At 39.6% G+C, this 18,544-nt stretch overlaps 1 protein-coding gene across 3 annotated transcripts in view; it reads left to right on the forward strand.

The window, feature by feature from the left end:
* Positions 1 to 18,544, forward strand: part of DLGAP4 (DLG associated protein 4) — a 449,524-nt gene that overhangs the window by 106,290 nt on the left and 324,690 nt on the right. For all 3 annotated transcript variants that reach the window (XM_020801095.3, XM_078393225.1, XM_078393219.1), the window contains exon 2: positions 10,279 to 10,452. The gene's annotated coding sequence lies outside the window, so the exon portion shown is untranslated. The remainder of the gene's footprint in view (positions 1 to 10,278; positions 10,453 to 18,544) is intronic.

Below are 18,544 nucleotides of genomic sequence, written 5' to 3' on the forward strand. Positions count from 1 at the left end.
TACGCTGATGACACCCAGCTCTGCATCTCCTTTTCTCCATCAACAGTGGATGCTGTTTTGTCCCTTCAGTGCTGTCTGGAGGCTGTTCTGGGGTGGATCCAAGTGAATGGTCTGAGGCTGAACCCAGACAAGACGGAGGTCCTGAGGGTGAGTGGCCTGATGTCAGTGGTTTGGGGAACTCCCTCTCTATTGCAGGGGGTGACTCTCACCACAAAGAATTTGATTCACAGTCTGGGGGTCCATTTTGACTCTGCACTCACCATGGAGACCCAGGTAGTGTCAGTGGTCTGTACTTCCTATTTTCATCTTCGGCGGATTGCCCAGCTGCATCCCTATCTTGATGGGGTGCCTTCACAACTCTGGCCCATGTGCTTGTAGTCTCGAGACTAGACTACTGTAATGCACTCTACATGGGGCTACCTTTGAGATTGATGCAGAAGCTTTAAATGGTGCAGAACGCGGCAGCCAGTCTTCTTACTGGGGTGAGAAAACACTAACATATATCGTCTATTTTGGATGTCCTGCATTGGCTGCCTGTTTGTTTCCACATTGATTTCAAAGTTTTAATGATGACATATAAAGCCCTAAATGGTTTAGGACCTCAATATCTGACAGAACTCCTCCTCCCACCTAGATCTACCCAAATCACTCACTTTAATCAAGGTGGGCAGCTGAGGGGCCTAACGCTGAGGGAGGCCCAAAGAGAAAGAACAAGAAAGCAGGCCTCCTCGGCAGTGATTCCTTGCCTTTAGAACAGTCTCCCCCCTGAGATTTGTCTGGCTCCCTCGCTGGGTGTTTTAAAGAGGCAACTCAAGACCTGGCCTTTTAGGCAGGCCTTCCCTCCTATCAATACTTAGTTTATTGTTATCCTTATGGTTCAAATGTTGTTTATTTTATTTTATTATTCTTGTATGTTAGCTGCCCAGAGTAGAATTCGGTCTAGATGCACAGGAGATAAATTAAATCAAATCAATCAATCAATCAATCAATCAATCAATCAATCAATAACCTATTTTTACATTTCGATTTTATTTTGTTATGACCACACAGCTGCCCTTTACTTCAATAATAAATTGAGTTATGCCCAGAAACAAGGAATTGTGCAATTTAATTGTGCAAGTGCAACCAATAGTACAATGGGCTGACAGAAGTGCTCAGTGGATCATATTTCCACCTCAGCACTACTGTAATTATTGCAGACACAGCAATGAGTTACGGTAGTTTATTTTATGTAAAATATTTTTAACCTTGTCTTTCTCCTTAAAAAAGACCCAAGATGGCTTACATCAATAAAATACAGTATTTAAAAGCTAAAAGATTTAAAAGAATTAAACAAATATTATATTAAAATGATAAATAAAATAAATGTGAAAAACACATTTAAAAGCAACAAGGCACAACGATCCATTTAAAAAGCCCTCTCAAAGAGCTAGTCACTAAGGAAAAACATGCCTGAAGTGAAAGGTCTTCATCTGTTTGTGGAAGGATAACAAAGATGGGGAGAGCCTGGTCTCCTGTGGCAAGGAGTTCCAGAGCCTGGGAGTTGTGCTCACATAGTTGCACAACAGGATTTTGCCCAATGTATGTGACCTTAAACCCAGATCTTTGAAAGTTATTTTAAAAAACCTCTTTAGTTTCTATTATAATTCCAAGGGTCCCTCTAACATTTACTTACTTTCTATCATGGTCACATTTATTTTTTTTAAAAAAAGGGGGGGGGGAAACCTCACCCATTTCACAGAGGTAGCTGAAATGTTTGTATATGTTACGAAAAGTCGAGCTGGAGAAACGCATTGGCAAAGGTGCTACCATGTTCTCTAAACTCACAAAGAGAGTATGACTCAATAAGAAGCTGTTGCCATACACCAAAATCCTGTGTCCTGTGTCCTGTGTACACTCCTGTACAGCAGTGAGGACTGGACCCTTTATGCCTCGGCAGGAGAGTAAGCTGAACACGTTCCATATGCCTTGTCTCTGATGCATTTTTGGTATCACCTGGAAGGACAAAGTTCCAAGTAAAGTAGTCCTAGATCGAGCTGGAATTTTTAGCATGTATGCATTACTAAAACAGTGATGTCTATGTTGGCTTGGGCATGTCATGAGAATGGATGATCATCGGATCCCAAAAGATCTTTTGTATGGAGAATTAGTGCAAGGAAAGCACACCAGAGGGATACCACAACTGCGATACAAGGATATCTGCAAGCGGGATCTGAAGGTCTTAGGAATGGACCTCAATAGATGGGAAACCCTGACATCTGAGCATTCAGCCTAGAAGCAGGCATTGTATCACGGCCTCTCCCAATTTGAAGAGACCCTTGTCCAGCAGGCCGAGGCAAAGAGGCAGTCACAAAAGCAGCAAAATCAGGGAGCTGGACAGGGAACAGACTGTATTTGTCTTCAGTGTGGAAGGGTTTGTCACTCTCAAATTGGCCTTCTCAGCCACGCTAGATGCTATTCCAAGTCCTCCATACAGAGCACGTTACCGTAGTCTCTCGAGACTGAAGGACGCCTAATCAGTGTCACTAAAAAGAAAAATCTGATTTTCTCCCTATTCTGCAACAAAATTTATTTATTTATTTATTTATTTATTTATTTATTTATTTATTTATTTATTTTATTTTATTTTATTTTATTTTATTTTATTTTATTTTATTTTATTTTATTTTATTTTATTTATATCCTGCCTATCTAGTCGATAGACCACTCTAGGCGGCTAACAGAGGTACACTGTAAATCTTTCTTTACTTCATTCTTGATCACGAAAATGAATAGTTTAAAATGTTTCTTCATTCTGGGCCAGAATAGGAGAGTTTTTGTGCATTTTTAATGAAAATGTCATTAAAGTTGTATTTGCATGAATTCTTGTATGTTGCACAGGAAACAGGTTTTCATGCAAAATAGTTTTTTGTGCAAAGTACATTTTTTTTGCAAACTGGTACTACTAATGAAAAACAGCAGTTCCCTTTTTGCTCACATGTAACAGCAAAAAAAAATATCTCATAGCAGTTGACAATTGATTTAATAAAGTGTCTTCTCATGTTGAAACATCCTTTCCTGAGGATTAGAAAAACTGCAGATAGTCATTATGTCCTTATCACAAGGATAACACCAATCTGTGGTTAAACTCTGTGATATTTCTTGTCCACCATTCAATAAAGCCATAGACCCTATCTCTAAAAATAACTACAGTTGTTATACCATGAATGAGCTAAGGTTATCTCTGAATTATGATTGCAGTGTTATGTAGCTCTACTTTGGTTATTGGGGAAAGAAGTTCATTATAAGTAATAGATATTGGTAATTAGTTACTTCCAGCTGTGTTTCAGATCTTTAAATGAATGTTAGTTAATTCAGTTTGCATGAGAAAAGACCTTGAAAGTTTAAATTAAGCATTATTCAGGCAAAAAGAGATGTTGTTTTGTGCCAATACATTTTTTGCAGTGTCCTTTGAAGGGCCATGATGCATCAATCGCACTGAAGCATGGGTGTGGCTCAGTGGGAACTGAAAAACGTTAGTACACCAGCTTGAGTTGAACAACTAATAATGCTTGCCAAATTATTGGGACAATCTCTGCTTAGTAAAAGGCTAAACCAGCTTTGGGGTTAACCCAGAAAACTCTGACAGGAAGGTTATCAGTTTTCATTCGTATGTTTTTGCCAATTAAAAAAAATTATGCACTATAACTTGGACATCTACAAAGAAAGAACAGCATGAATTATATCTTTTAAAATACTTTATGCATGGTCTGGATATAAGAGGGTATACTTTTCTACAGGATGGAACTCAGCAATTCCCTTGGGAGGAGGGACAGTGTGTATACATTGCTAATTCTCTCCTTTTCCTCCTGCCTACCTGTAATGATTTGGTCCCAGATGTGACCTTGCCAGAATGTCTTCCTGAACCATGCCTGCCTCTTTCCTTTGCGGCTTTCACCCTTGCATTTAATCTCAGCCATCACTGAATTCTTTCTAAAGGAGAGCTCTCCTCTCACCTCCCTAGAAGGCATGAAAGAAAGAGGCATTTTGTGCTTTCTCTTCCATCAAGAACAATTTCTCTTTTCATGTGCTACTTGGACTTCACCTTTCTAATCCAGCTGTCTCTTACTTTACAAATTACTTACATAAAACTGTACAAGCTTTATTCCATTCATTGTCAGGGAGTGATTGAGAGGCTGAAGCTGAGCATTCAAGCACAGGATGATTAAAAGCAAATAAAAACACACCCAGGAAGGTTTCTTCGATTTCTTCACCTTCTCTGTGTAAAGGCCAGCTCAAAAAGCAACTGGCTTTGCTTCTCTTCTTACATAAGCCTAAACTGAGATGCAGGCTTGCAGCAGTCCATTGTCTCTGTGGCAGGGGTAACCTCATAGCCTCTCAGAAGTTGAGAGATGCCTAAGCCACTTCCATTCTTTGAGGGCCCTGGTATATTAGAAAAAGGAAGAAATGCCAAAGCAGGTTTAACAAAAAAAGTGTATTTTAGATATGAAGCCCTCTGAGAATGTGAGGTTCAGGCCAAATTGATTGTTCTGGTCCCCTGTGATTGGCCCTGTTTGGTCCAAGACATTTTGTGATGTTTGCCATTTAAGATGGGGGATAAGGTTGTCCACTTCTCTAATATGCAGTGCTAACTTGGCTGCCTCATATATATCAGTGATGGGATGGCATCTCCTGCTACACCTGAAGGTAGGAACATGAACCTCACAACCTCTGATTCTCAGCAGGAAACAGAGGGGGGGGGGAATTTCTTTTTTCTCCCTGTATAAGACTTCCCCCCCTCCCCCAGAAAATTGCCAGGAAAATTTGTAGGATTTCCTGAAAGATTTGTGGTCCTTTTTTTCAGAAAGAAAACTAAAATTGTCCTCTTTCTGCAAAGGAGTCATCTCAACAAGGCATTAAACTAGGAAAAACTTGGCTATTTTTTGAACAGAACAACAAGGCAAAAAATGAAAAAAGAGAGGGTGGTTTAATGGGGGTCTCATTTTTATAGGAAGCTGGGGAATCTTATGGAGGGAAGTTCTGGCATGTTGACACTCAGAAAATGGTTGAGAATAAGAATGTTTTTAAAGTATTCATCACATCCTCTACCAGAGGGCTCCAGACTAGAGGGAATGTTACTGGATGTGTGGGAAGCACAACTGTGGAAAGAAATGGCCATGGGGCAAAGGATGAAGAGCTGATAAACTGTTATTATTATCCCTCCAGCACCTGACCCCTGAGGCAATGGCTTCACTCGGCCTAATGGCTGAATTATCCTTCTAGCCTTTGGCATAGAACATGGACCACATGCCAAATATCTTTATGTGGAGAGCAAAATCCTGTCACAGCCTAACTCAGGCCGTGAGCATGTTTACACTTTTGCATATTTACTTGAGAGTAAGCCCCAATGAGCTTAGTGGGACATTCTTCTCAGGAAATTTACTCAGGATTAAGCTTTTGGTGGCTCCCAGTAAAGCTAACCCAGGAAATTTTGTACATTACAAGATCGTATTCGTTTCCCATTAAATGAATAGAAGCTGAGCAGACTGCTGGTTGACTTTTACTTTGACCTTGGCAACGGCCCAGTGTCTTTCACAGAATCCTGAGGGCAGCAGACTTTCTGAGGTCGGGGTGGGGAGGTGCAAGACAGGTTCCTTACCCCAAATCATTTGCTATGAGGCAAGTGCCTCACCCGACCTAATGGCAAGACTGATTGTGTTTCCTAGTCACCCCTAGGTTCAGAGGCATAGAGTGAAGGCTGATGTGTTTTAGCACTTTAAATTTTAAAAGAAAATCAAAATTCTGTGCCAAAAAAAGCAAGCAGAGCAATGCCAACTGTGTAGATTATGTAAATTTGAACAGTCTGTATAATGTATTCTGTCTCTGCAATGGAAGGGCCACAAATATGGAAGTCACTGAGACAACGAGTTGTCACCCAGGGATGGAGCATATGCTTTTTGTTTCCAAACAAGCCACTCTCAATCCTTCTTACCTCCCTTCAGGTGAAGCCAAGATCTTTGTCTTCAAAGACAGACATGGGAGTGGGGAGTTATTGCCAGTTAATGTAGAAGAGCCATACCTTGAGAGAGGAATGGACTGACTAGAATAGACTGCTTCTTACATTTTACTTCCTATACTGTGCCCCCTTCCTGTACAGGTTCCTTCTCCCTGTGCCCAGAATATATTTAGCATCTTGGACAGCTCCTGTAATGCCACACAAAAAGCCAGAGTGAATTCGTAGTGCACCAGTTGGCATCCAAAGTCACCACTGGTTTTGCTTATGCCTATCTTTGATGGTGTTGCAGACATAAGGCCTAACAAATGATAGAGGGGCTTCTCGACAGAGGTTGCTCCCCAATCTACATTATATAGTTTTCAAGTTTTTTTTGTAGAATCAGAAGGTACAGTTCCAAATATATCATCAGAAGACTCCAAAGCAAAGTGTGTTGCTTATATATTGCCCATAGTGTGTAAAAGCTGGGTACTCAGAAGGATTGAAGGTGAGTCAGCCTTGAGCCAGCTACCTGAACTCATTGGGATTGAATTCAGGTCATGAGCAGAGTCTTGGCTACAGGACTACAGTTTAACCACTGCACCACTGATGCTCTCAAAAATGTCTGAACATATCCTCTTTCCACTTCCAACCACTTAAAAAAAATAATTTCCCAACATCCACTGCTGACATTCTAATGGTTCAGATTTCTTCCTATGCCAACATATCTCCTTGGAGTAGAAATGTAATTCAGATTGTTCATTCTCACTGATTTCAGTTGGAATGTTTCAACTCTACAAGACACTTCACTTTCATGTGAAATGAAGACACGTTTTGCTGTTTTCTGAAGTGCAGAGGTGGTCATGTGGATGTGTCCAAGAGGAGAAAAATGCAACTGAAATAATAATGAATCATTCAGAAGCACTGCCTCGTTTCTTGTGATGTTCCATCTCAGAGTTTCAAGGCAGATTGAGTCTGGCATGTTGCTTTCATTTCCATTCCTTAGATACAGTTTGCCATTTCTAATCTCATTACTCTATAAAGTGGCCTTTAAATGCATGGAAAAGCTGCTGTTCATGCATATCATGAGCAGAGATGTCTGCCATCACTGTTAGTCACCCTTGCCTCTACCTTAGCTTGAACCTGCATACAGTTGAAAGGTGCCCTTGTTTTCATCATCCCCAGCATTCAAAACTCGCTGTCCAGGCATCCTTTCCTCAAAGGTCATCCATATTAGAATTGTCTGTTTATCAGACCCGTGATACTATCTTACATAATGTAAGAGCAATATCAGTGGGATAAAAGCAATGTTGAAGTTTTCCTTCTACTCCAGGAATCTGCTACAGCAATTTTCTGGGTGGGTCTCTCTCTCTCTCTCTCTCTCTCTCTCTCTCTCTCTCTCTCTCTCTCTGTGTGTGTGTGTGTGTGTGTGTGTGTGTGTGTCTGTGTCTGTGTCTGTGTCTGTGTCTGTGTTTGTCTAGCTCTGAAAGTGTGTGGACAACAGGACAACACAAGCAGTGAGAGGAATGTGCTAGCCCCTTTCCCTCTGTGATCTCTTTAATCACTTGACACAGACTGTGTAGGGGGCAGGCTGGCACATGAAGCCTTCCAGGGGCGGCGAAGGGGGTGTTTTAAATTTCTGGTAAAGTCCCTTACTGTGCAGTAGAAATATAGAGACTCACAGAGTAGCATAGCTTCAAGTTCCCCAAATAGTCCACCCTTTTCTCATCAAATGGAACTTAAGGTCTCAGTAACTCATTCTGAGACATCTGTAGGAAAAAGAATAAAAAACATCACTTACAGATATGAACAGATCAATATCAAACTAAGAAAAATATTGACTGCTCACAACAGATGAAAGAGAGGTAAAGGAACATTCAGCAGAGAGGTGGGGCTCAGAGGTGGGAGAGAACAATTGGCCAGTGCTAGATACATTGATAGTCACCCCAGCACAGAAAGGTCCCTCCCATTCAAACAAGAAGTTGTAAAAACTCGAGTCATCTCAGCCCTATATATCCATGAGTTGCCCTCAATGTAAACTCTCCACATGAGCCAGAACCCCAATGGGGATAGTGGTCTGGCTTATGTGGAGAATCTGCACAGATATAACAGCCTCCTTCTCTTCCATCTGTAGCTGTGTTCAGACTTTATGAAATCTGGATTTATCAATACCATTATGAGGAGAGACTAGCTCCTCACTTCATCACTTTGCTTACATGAGCAATGTGTCTGTGGAGGAAAAGAGTCCCACTTGCACATGAGCTGTGCATGTGAACAAGTGCCCGCCTCTTCTAGGATTCTGTACAGCCTAAAGATGACCTTTTCTTCCTCAGACTCATTGCTGCTGGTGGTGTGAGCAAAGCCATAAAGAATGGACAGGGCTAAAATTTCCACTGTGAAAGAGTTGATGTTTTTGTTCATCAGAATGACTAAGACTTGTCTTTATCATGCGATGAAAGTAACAACAGAGAGAACAGGGCTGGTGCATTACCTTTATTGCATGTACTGTCCATGCTACTCTAGAATGATATAATAGTCTGTGTACACATTCTAGTACATTAGAATGTGTACTGTATGTTTGCATGCCTGCATATGTTCAGTCATGCAGAGCAGCCTCCAGTGGTTTGCAGGAGGTCAAAGGCTGGGCCCTCTGTCCAACCCTGGTCTAGACTCTACATTATTACCTGGATCCTCACCAAAAATTCCCAGTTGCATTAAGACCATTGAGTTGCATTAGGACCTATTGCACACATGATGTGCAGAAGAGCCAGGAAGTATCAGAAAGTCAGAGAGGGTACGTGATACAGCAAAAAAATAAAAAATAAAAAATAAAAATAAAAAAAAGCCCTCCATATATATTCAGTATTCTTTTTAAAAGTTGAATTAATTTGATGGCTTATTTTCTCTTTGATCTCTTGAAAGACACCTTGTGAGGACTTAAAAGGCAACCTGGAAATTTATTCTTATGTAAATAAATAGGAATATTGCATTGACGCGCTAGCTGTCCAATTTTTAAATATCTTGCAGATGGGAAAATCAAATTGTTACACATTAATGACTCAGTATTTAACTTGATTTGCTTAATGCTTTTATCCTTTGTTTCTAGCACTAGATTATGTTGTTTGAAAATGTCTGTCTGGAGAGACTTGGCTATGCCATACCTTTAATTTCTACCAAACATGGACTTTTTGACACATACTATTTTTGATTTGTGCATGTATCTAGCCTAACAGCTATCTTCTTATATTTAGAATATTTTCCCTCTCAAACACACACATACAGAGAGTTGTCAATCTCCAGGCTTTGTTCATTCACTGTCCAGGACATGCTGCTCTCATGAACACTTTTCAAACGATATTTACTAGCTGCAGGACAATATCAATGCTTTAAAAAAAAAAAAAAACCTTCCCAAAAGATTAGCTTTTACAAAAGGGCCATGCACCTTACGAACAATAAAAACTATGGAGTTAGATCTAGATACATTCATACTTAACTCATACAGTTAAGTTAGCTTTGTCCTGCTGATGTCTTTCGCTTTGCTCTAAGGATGATTTAAATCTGCATCTCAACCAAAGTGTTTCATGAACAGGCTATAACCTGGATCAAGAGGCATCCATTCTTGACATTTTGTAGTGGTTGTTCTGGCTGAGAGACTGTAAGAGTTATAATTTTAAAAGTTATTTTTTTCCAAACTCCATGGCAGACATCACCATTCAGTCTCAGAACTCAAGACAGACTCTGCATCCGCTTCTGATATTAACCTGCACACAGGGCTACCAAGTCAACTGGCCTGGCAAGCTTCTTAATTCCTTTGGACAACAGAGGGTTTTCCCCACCCACCCTTCATAGACTTCCGCTGTCATCCTCTCTCTTTAATGCAGGCATGTTGGGTAAATAGACAGGCCTTGCCACAGCATCTGCCATTAGATCCAGTCAGAACAGCCAGATTTCACCCCTGAAGCTGAGACATTCTAACATACCCTTCTATCCTTAGACCACAGGCCAAGGGGGATTCACTTAAAAGGCCCTTGTCCATGCCACAATTTTTATTTCAAATCTTGGGAACCCATAACATAACTAGATTCATATATAATAAATACATGCATATACTCCCCTTGCTTACCCCTGTTTCCTTGTCCTCCCACTCTTACATTGCCTCCATTATATTGAATTTTAGACTGGAAGTTCTTGGGAGCAGGTGACCTGTTCTTTATGCCCCTTGATTGCACTATGTTGGATGGGGGGGGGGGGAAAGGAACCCTCAATCTTTGAGCTTTCTGAATTTGTATTTTTCATTCTCTCCCTAGGTCTTTTCACCCTCCTCTTCTGTGATCGCACTGAAAAGCAGCTCCCTTACATTTCTGTGACATGACTTAAGCCTCCATGTGGCAAGTTGCTAAGAGTGAAGAAACAACAAGCTTCTCTTTAAAAGCAGGATCGTTCCTGGAAAGAAGCTGAACCCCTGGATCAACATTGTTATGGTGAGTGTCACGTGATGCTTTCTTCACAATGGTATACAATGGATTGTTATGAACATCACACAGGGCTCCTTTTCGGATTCCCAGAAATTCCTTTTGTTTGCTTATCGTCCAGGGGGCCATGAGTGTCCTCTGAAACAAGGTGCACCCCACATTTTGCTTTAGCAAAACAACCAACCAATCAAGGAAACAAGCAATAAAAACAACCCTTCCTAGGTCTGGGGAAACTGGAAGGGGTTTTCAGTAGGGAATCATTTTTTGCTTCCAGTTTTTGTGGGTGAGGCTCATGTGGACTATGCTGGTTTCAGAAATGGTGGGGAAATGCTCCTCCTCAAATGTCTTTCTCTCTCTTTCTCTTTCTTTCTAAAATGGCTAAAAAGTGGCATTCAGTTCCACAAATATACTTGTGTTTATATAGGTAAATCCAGAGTATTTATTTATTTATTTATTTATTTATTTATTTATTTATTTATTTATTTATTTGATTTTTACCCCGCCCCTCTAGACCATGTCTACTCGGTGTTTTTTGGTTGTTGTTTTTTGTTTTTTGTTATATTGCAATACGTTTTGAAGGCTATACAAGTGAGGATAAAGTATTCAATTCCTTTTCAGTATATCCCAGAAAGAGATATAACTAAAGCTTGAATAATTACTTTCTAAAAAATTGTTACTTGCTACGGTTTTTTAAAAGTTATTTGTTATTTACTCATTACATTATTCCCCATTTGGTTCTTTTCTCTGAAAAAAAAATAGAGCTATATCAGTGGTTCCCAGCTTTGGGTCCATAGATGTTCTTGGACTACAACTCCCAGAAATCCTGGCCAGCACAGGCTTCTGGGAGTTTTAGTGCAAGAACCTCTGGGGACCCAATGTTGGGAACCAGTCATCTATAGCGATAAATAATCAGCTCCAAACTGAGGTTTTTGACACTCACAATGGCCCCAGAATCATTTTTTGTCCTAAGATGTAACAAATATTTGTTTTGCAAAATAAGAGTAATGACATTGCCATTGTTAGCATTGCTTTCAAAAGCAACACCAATCTGATCAAAATCATACATTATAAGTAATAACTTGTAACAAGATAATTCCAAGATCTGAATTTAACGTAAAGGAAAACAGGGATGTGGAATTAAATGTTTCAGTATTTTTGTCCTTTGTTTTGAGAAGTTAGGATGACTGCTGTAAGGGCTTCTTATTCTAGTGAGTGATTCAAAGTATCTAAACAAGACATCTGTCTTTTCCATACTCTAATGTCTGACTTGATTCCACTTAGAGCAATATGAAGAAATGTTTTCTACCAAAAAGTGACAAAAGCTCTTGTCCTTTGTTTCTGTCTCATATTGCCTTCTGCTGATCCAGATGGTAATAACCCATCACAGTAGAAACTTCTGACCATAATAAGTGGATGCTTACAATGCATACGCCTTGCGGAAATATGCTGTAATCCCTTCTATTTATGTGATGATGGAGTTCAAATGAGGTTCCCTGATACCATAACATAGTGGTGAAATATTTATTTTGTTTTCATGTGCTCCCTGCCCATCTCTGTCCTTGGAAATAGCTATAGGTGAGCTATCATTACATATGTGTTTTGTCAAAAAGTGTTTTTTCTGATCTGGAGGCCACCAGGAGAGATGTTTTTCCCTTTCTATTCATTTGAGAATGGTTCCCTCACTCCCACAAAACACCAACATTCAAACTAGAAGTAACTACAGTATCCTGAGACTTCTAATTTTTTTTCATTGTGTTTCGGGGCATTTTCTGCCATTTTTAGACCTCCTGTAGCCCCTAGCAGGAGCGATGGATTAAAACCTGACACACAATCCAGCCTGCCACAGACATTGTTGTCCTACAATAAAAGCAGTGATCTGTTGCAATAGTACTGATTGTAAGCAGGGGTGTGTGTGTGTGTGCACTCGTGGGTCCAGATGCATGCACATTGAGGAGAGGTGGAGTAAAGACTCCATTGGTTTCCAAGAAGTCCAGACTGAAGTACCCCAGCTCCAGAAGTAGCTTTAGAGTCTAAAGGAAGATTTGGTTCTGTAGAAAATATTTGTACGGAATGTTTCAGAACAGGTGCAAGTTGTAAAGCCATTGGCTTATTACTTTGTGCAGAAGAGCCAATGAATACAGCAGAACAGACTAATACCTGCTGTTGTAAACCTCCTCCTTGCTCTACGTATATTGATATCCTTTGTTTGGGCACACTAACTAATCCAGTAGGTCTGACCGTGATGGTACAATGATTCAGAGAAAGACAGTGAATGCTGCCTTCTGTTGGAATCAGAAAAATAGCTGGTTCATGGCAGCCCAAAATAATCATTAGGCATCCCCATTGTGTCTTTGTAGTGTTGCTAATAAACAGGTTCTGCCTATATTGAAATAAAAATAAAAGAGGTAGTGTTGACTCCAAAAAGCAAGTTGGCAGATGTGATACCAATTCTTACATTTGAATGCTTTGGCTGTGCATCAACAATAAAGGCTGCACAACTGTGATTAGCTGGCTGGATAACTCAGTGAGTTAGGTATCTTGCTGTGGAGCTAGAGGTTGAGAGTTCAATTCCCCACTGTACATCCCAGGAGAAGAGCCAGCCTGTGTGGCTCTGGGCAATCTGTACAGTCCCAAGGCATCCCCAGAAGGTAAACCACTACTGAGTATTCTCTATCTAGAAAATCCTGGAAAGGAACACCATAATTCAAAATTAACTTGATGTCTCATAATTATTATATTATTATCTGTAATTAAGGATGCCTCAGCATTTATTTAGTCCCATATCTTTGAATGAGCAAACCTAATTTGCACTCATTGTACTAATACATACATTGATATAAAGTTATCTTTGAGTCATTACTGTTCAGATTTTGGGTTTTTGACTGAAAATACCACAACATGTACTAAAACATACATTTTAGGCTTAAGATATGTACAAGAATGATTACCTTTTTAATTGAAGTGTGTATGAAATGTGCATTGTATATGTTCAGGTTAGGGGAAATGCATACAAAATGCATGTTTTGTGGAAGAAATTTTATTTATTTGTTTATTTATTCAATTTTTACCCCGCCTCACTAGACAACGTCTACTGGAGAAATGTCCAAACAATGAAAGTTTGAAATAAAATGGAAAGGGCTGACATGAGATACTGAGTTGAAACAGAAATAGACCTTATCTGCAATAAAGCTGGGCAAGTTAGAAGTCTTAAAGTCATAGGGAAGCCAGCGTATATGAAATCTGCTCTCACTGCCTTCAGATCAATAGAGTAATTTGTTCAATATAGAAAAAAAGCTTCAAGAACCACACATGAAATCTTAAAAGCAAAGTATAATGTCTCAAAGCCTCTGAGATCCCTACATAGAGGACTCTTGTCATTTTATGGATCAATAGACCCTTAAGATAAAAATGCTGGTAGGCAAGCACGGGGCAACCATGCTTCTTACGAGTTGATGAAAGGCAGAGGAAGAGAAGGAGATTAAAGCACCAAGCCACATAAACCCTTACTGTAACTTTTAAAAAAAATGGAGGGGCAGTGGTATCAAAATTCTTCCCTGACTGGCTGTTATAATGATATGCTCAATTGCTCTTTGGTGGTACTATTTTAAATTGAAATCCCTTGCAGCGCACCATTTTTTTCTCAAAAGCTGTAACACCCATTAACATTTTTTCCAAGCTATTGCTCATGGGGGTGGGGTGGGGAGATAGGGTCAGAATAGAACTTATCTCCGGTGGATGCATTTTTATCACCTACAGTGCCTAGGCATTTTATGCTATAGGTACAAAATTTAAAGAAATATTCATGGTTTGGGGAAAGTGTATTTCTAGTATGCAGAAACAGATTGTCTTGCCTAAATTTGGCTTTAGGGTGGTGCATCTCCACCAGAATAATTATAGCAAGGCACAAGGCACTGGGATATAAGTCGAAAGGCACTGATAATAAGTCACAATGCACTGGGAAGCTTTGCTGTGTAAACCCTGTGGTCTCCTGCAATTTCTGTTAGTCTTTGTATGGGTCTAAAGCAAGACTGAGCAATGTTCAGAGGTCTGAGGATGACACATGCCCACCCGTGGACCTTAAAGAGCTACACCCACTACCATGACCCCTTCAAACCCAAAATATTTTTTTTCCTTTCAAATAGGGCTGTTTGAAACTTAAAAAAAAAACCTTTGTGCCCTCTAGTGGCCAACGTTTTGTTGTTACTTTTTTTAAAAAAATTGAAGAGGGTGGGAAGGTGGGGGCTGTGGGAACGAAATTACTGCAAAATTCCCTCCATAACATCAAACGCACAGGGGATTTTTTAAAAGCAACTTTTCTTTTTTAAAAAAGGAGAGGTAGCTAGGCATAGCATATATCCTATAGGACTCAATCCACCCATGCCTTTAAAGGTAAGAGATCAAACCTAAATATCTCTACTCTGAAATATCCAGTTGAGTTTGGGGAGGCCTACTAGTAGATACCCTGAGTGCTCACTGGAAGGACAGATCCTGAAGCTGAGGCTCCAATACTTGGCCGATGAGAAGACTCCCTGGAAAAGACCCTGATGTTGGGAAAATGTGAAGGCAAGAGGAGAAGAGGACGACAGAGGACAAGATGGTTGGACAGTGTCATCTAAGTGACCAACATGAATTTGACCCAACTCCAGGAGGCGGTGGAAGAAGGAGGTCCTGGTGTGCCCTGGTCCATGGGGTCACGAAGAGTCAGACACAACTTAACAACAACGACTAGATTGTGTTTTAACAGCAGTCTTCCAGGTGTGTTGAACTACTACAGCAATCATAAACCCCAGTCATTGGATGGCATGATGGATCTCATGTTTCAGTATACCTGATGGGCATTGGGCTGTGGGTGGCTGATATGCGAGATTATAACCTCTGCCTCCACTGGTTATTTTGTGGGCTCTTCTATATGCAGTCTATTTCTAATGTACATAAAAATCCTCTTGGAGTTTTAAAATACCCATTTTCCAGAACATGTTTAGAGGGAGGACCTGCCTCCATCCCCTCCATTGTTGTTTTCTGCATACAGTGATACCCTGTTTCCCCAAAAATTAAATCTAACCTGAAGGTATGCCCTAGTATGATTTTTCAGGATGTTCGTAATATAAGCCATACCCCAAAAATAAGCTCCAGTTAAGTGAAACCCTGCCCTCCACCATTGTTCAGCAACCAGAAGAAGATGACATGATTGTATTTAAATAAATGTAGATTGTTATACATGAAAAAATTAAAATATGCCCTGAAAATAAGCCCTAATGCATTTTTGGAGCAAAAATGTCTTATTTTGGGGAAAACACAGTAGGAAAGTTGGAAAACAAGAGGTACCTTCTGGTGTGTAGGTGATAAACATGAGCAAGAGCCTGGATTTTCCAGGGTTTTGCTTCCCTGTAGAGCTTAGACACAAGCAAAAATTATCCTCTAAAGACTCCTCCATCATGGATTATTTGATGATCTAATGTCTGAACAGGGCTACAATTTCCCCTTTTAAAACAATGTCTGATGCAGCTTGTTCTGTTCTCCAAGCATACTTACATTTTGGAGGATTTATGTTGCCAGATTCAACCTCTGTCCAAAAGATATTCCCCATTTCATTTGTTACACAGCTTCGTAAGGATCTCTGAATGGCACTAAATATAATTTTCCTTTTCTTGAAAGCCTCTTTTTGGCATGGCTTTGCTCCTATATCGAGTTCTTTCTCTTCAGGCTTTCAACTATGCATCTTACACGATACCTTTCAAGTGCTTTATCCTTGCTGCTATTCAGTTTTCTTTGCCGTTTTGTCTGTAGCCCTTCATAGAAAAAGTGGTGGCCAAAAAGTGGTGGTGGGTAGAGTGGGCGGCATATAAGTTAAATAAATAAATAGATAGATAGATAGATAGATAGATACATAGATAGATAGATAGATAGATAGATAGATAGATAGATAGATAGATAGATAGATAGATAGATAGATAGATAGATTAATAATAATAATAATTATTATTATTATTAACAACAACAATAATAATACCAATAATAATAATAATAACAACAATAACAACAACTACTACTACTACATGCCCTTACGAAGCAGTAGCTATTCATTTGGTCATCGAACAGAGTCCTCTATGTGTCAACGACCAATGGAAGCATTGAATGTGTGAGTTAGACAATCAGACCAGATGTGTGTATGTGCACATGCACAGATTTACAGAACTTTGTGTCATCATCATTAGGCTCGAAGAAAATAAGCACTTGGTAAGGAAATGATCAACTGAAACATCAGTGTTCCTCCAAAATCAAATCCCCGTGCTAAGGATGTAACAAAGATGTGTTAACATATCGACATAAATGTATGTGTTGAGATACCACATTGAAAAAAATGGCCAACCACTGTGACAGTTGTTTTTGCACAAGAGTGAAAAGATTGGCACTACTCCTGTCAGCAGCAGCATGAGGGGATTTGCATTTTAAATAAAGATTGTTCTGCAAAATATAATTTTGTGCATGTATGTGCAAATTATATGCTATTGTGCAAAATACAATGTTTTATGCATAACAAAAGAATTTTAAAGCAAAATACAAGATTGTTCTATAAAAATATTACTGCTTATTTTTCACACACAAAAAGTCATGCATGCCTGCATGCCTGCATACCTACATACCTACATACCAGTAAAAATTGCATTAAAATTCCTGTAATGTTGATCAGCATGACTGAACAAACAAGTTAGTCTGTGATGGATGCCCCTCCTCTCATGTGTTGAAATTTACATCAAGACTGCTAACTAGCCAACAGTTTTGTGATTTTAAAAACAGAGCAAATGTCCTGATTCTGTCTTTGCACAATTTAATATCCTTCATTAAAGCTCTGTTAAACTGAGAATTGTCATATTTATTTCCCCAGAATTTCCTGTTATAAGGAGGGGTAGGAACGGTGACCATCACACACACACCCAAAAAACACCAATGGTCACCTTTGAAATGATAGTCACCTTTTCCTTTGAAATAAAGCATTTGTCGATATCCAGAATGGTAGCAGTCAAGCTGGCCAAGTTTCAAAGTATTGCTCTATTTCAATCTCTCCTTCATAAACATACTTTCCTGAGCACTGAAATTTCTCCTGGCTTCATAATGAAATGAGGGGGAAGCTTTTTATCTACCTTTATATGCCATTTTTTAAAGATAGCAGACCCTTGTGTTTGCCATGCTTTTAGGTACACCTGAAGTAATATTTGCCTCCTAACCAATAAATTTCTCACATTTTTTAACTGTCAGAATATTCTCTTGATTTTGTTCCAGGGAATTAACACTGTTGTTTTGAAATCTACAGTATTCAGTTAGTGGCACCTAAAGCAGTATAGTTCATGCTGTGTTTTCAAGTTACCTTGACCAAGAAGTAGCAACATTCAAACAATTAAATCTAAATTAAGGAAGAACAGCAGCGCCTGTTTTATTTACTATTTATCTCTATTCATCTTCTAATTCTGAAGCATTGCATTGTGGTTTGCTTATTTGTTTTTAACGCTAATAAAGTCAAGACATTTGTGATCAGGCAAAGAAAGGGGTTTTCTTAGCTCATTTCACAGTTCATATACGCTGCATTATATTTCACAGTCTACTAGTTTTACAGATTGAATGCTGTGTAGGCAGGGCCCTGTAATGACTCGGTACTGACTGGAATGAGAGCTTGGAAAATTTGTCTTTGGTCAATTACAGCTGACTCCTGCAGCCAGCATGGCCAGTCAAATTGTAACTAGAATTATGCTCTGAATGGCTTCAAATGCAGACAGCTACTCAGGAGGAAGCTTTTTCTCATGACATTTCTCCAGTTACAGTACACCCTCCCTAGAGAGGCCCACCAGGCACATACTTTGTCTCTTTGACTCCTGGTAACAATTTTTTTAAAAAAGCTGGCTAGATAGTTGGAGTTGGGATTTGGTTGCAGATTCCATTTGGAATTCCAATTCCCATTGTGCCTCCTGGTTAAAGAGCCAACCTGTGTTGCTTTGGACAAGCTACAAAGTCCCAGAAGAAGAGAATGATAAACTACTTCTGAGTACTATATAAGTAGAAAGCCCAGAAAAGGGGTCACCATGCATGGGAAGTGACTTAACAACAT

The sequence above is a fragment of the Pogona vitticeps genome, chromosome 4 (genome assembly GCF_051106095.1).
Source record: "Pogona vitticeps strain Pit_001003342236 chromosome 4, PviZW2.1, whole genome shotgun sequence".
In the NCBI taxonomy this organism is placed as follows: domain Eukaryota; kingdom Metazoa; phylum Chordata; class Lepidosauria; order Squamata; family Agamidae; genus Pogona; species Pogona vitticeps.